Consider the following 2,041-nt stretch of genomic DNA (forward strand, 5'->3'; position numbering starts at 1 on the left):
AACTATCACTGATGGATGCTATCATTTATGCTAATTTAGTTCCCTGTACTGTGATTTGATGATTGTTTATTCATAGGAAAAGTATCTATCACTATTATTGCTATCAATGATATGAATGTAATAGTTCCACATGTTTGTTTTTAAGATAAATAGAGAAAGAAAATAGAAAACATTGGAAGGATCAACATTTGGGAAAAAACACAAGAAGATCAAGGTCACAATCTAATGATATTTTATAAATTTTTATAGATTTGTGGTTGCTTTTTTCTTACATTTATGTTATTGTTATATATAAAGGAAAATGTCTTAATTGTTCTAGAAAGTGAATGGACAAATCCATTAAAAGTCAGCTCCTTCATAAGTTTAGATGTCCTATCTAACATAGAAAAATTAGATGAGCCATCACTCCAACTATTTAGAGAAGGTCCTTTTGGGCACTTCTTAGATATGAAAATGAAAAGGATGCCTACCAACTCATATCACACCTTATTAGAAGGCAATGCACAACTACCAAGCAAAATATATGTGCCTTTAATTTAGAAGGACATATTTCAGAATTTGGCCTCAAGGATTTTTGTTTAGTAACAGGTTTAAATTGTGATGATTACCCTATAGATGGTATCTATAGTGAACAGGAATCAATGGACAACACAATTAGAAACTTCTTTTTCAAGAAAAATACAAAAATTATAAGAAAAGAGCTCCAACTACTTTTAATTTGTTAGGTTTTGATGCCAACATACCCATTGATATAAAGGTCAAACTTGCACACTTGTATTTTCTAGAAAGCTTCCTAATTCCTACACCAGGACATAACAAAGTAAGTTGGAAGCATCTAAAAATGTTGGATGACAAAGAAAGGTTTAGATCTTATCCATGGGGCAGGGTTTCCTTTGAACTAACTATAGAGTTTTTTAAGAAGGCTATCATCAATAAGCCATCTTCCATTTTCCTCCAAGGATTTCTACTAGCTTTGGTATATTGGGCTTTTGAAATTATACCAAGATTATCTAACCCCACTATTAGATATGCACGAAGAATAAAAAGTGATGGACCTAGACTTACTCAATGGAAGTCTCAAGAACCTAATGATTAACAACACATCAACAACAATATTTTCAAAGCCACTGGTGTAAGTCTTTTATCACTGTTATTTTCTTTATTTATATATATTATTAGCATGCTATCAAATGATAGAAACTATAACTGATGTTTCAGCTTTTATGACATAGAAGATACCACTATCAGTGATAGCGTCTATCAGTCATTTGGAACTGTTGTGATATCTTCTATCATTGATAGCATGTTATTGTAGATAGAAGCAATCAGTGATAGCTTGAAATTAGTGATTTTTTCTATAAATTAGTTGTATCACTAACATCTTTATTAAACTTTCAGTTTATTGTTGCTTCATTTGTTCCAACTGAACAAGAATTTCAATCCAACTATTATGCCTGTTTTGTGGAGTTGGAAACCAGGGAGATGGATATTGAAAAAGAAAAAGAAGGAAAACAAATGTCAACCGGGAGAAGAATTGCATCATTACAAGAGGCAATTGAAGAATTAAAAAGAGGACAATAAGATATTAAGAAGAACATCAATGAAAAGCACAAGAAGATTCTTGATATATTGGGCCACATAAAAGAAGCTATCAGTGATAAACTTCCACAAAAAGAAGGTGGTGAAAAGCAATCTCAAGAATCTCTTGAGAAGAACAAAGTGCCATCATCTAGTTTGAAGCTTTTAGATGCAAGTTTGGAAGTTCTAGAGGTAAAACTTGTGATTTTCTTTTTCAGTAAAGAAGTATAATAACAAAAATGATATATGCATGCAGACTGAAGTTGACACCAAGGACAAGGAGGCTCAAGATGATCAAGAGAATGACCAGCAAGAACAATTGCATGATGATCCTGAAGATGAAGAGGAAGATCAAGAAGAAAAAGATAAAAAAGATATGACGAAAAAGAATGCAAGTATTGATTGATTGATGATCTTAATTATAACATTAGCATGCTATCAGTGATATCTGAAATCATTGATA

Source organism: Benincasa hispida, chromosome 1 (genome assembly GCF_009727055.1).
Source record: "Benincasa hispida cultivar B227 chromosome 1, ASM972705v1, whole genome shotgun sequence".
NCBI classification, from domain to species: domain Eukaryota; kingdom Viridiplantae; phylum Streptophyta; class Magnoliopsida; order Cucurbitales; family Cucurbitaceae; genus Benincasa; species Benincasa hispida.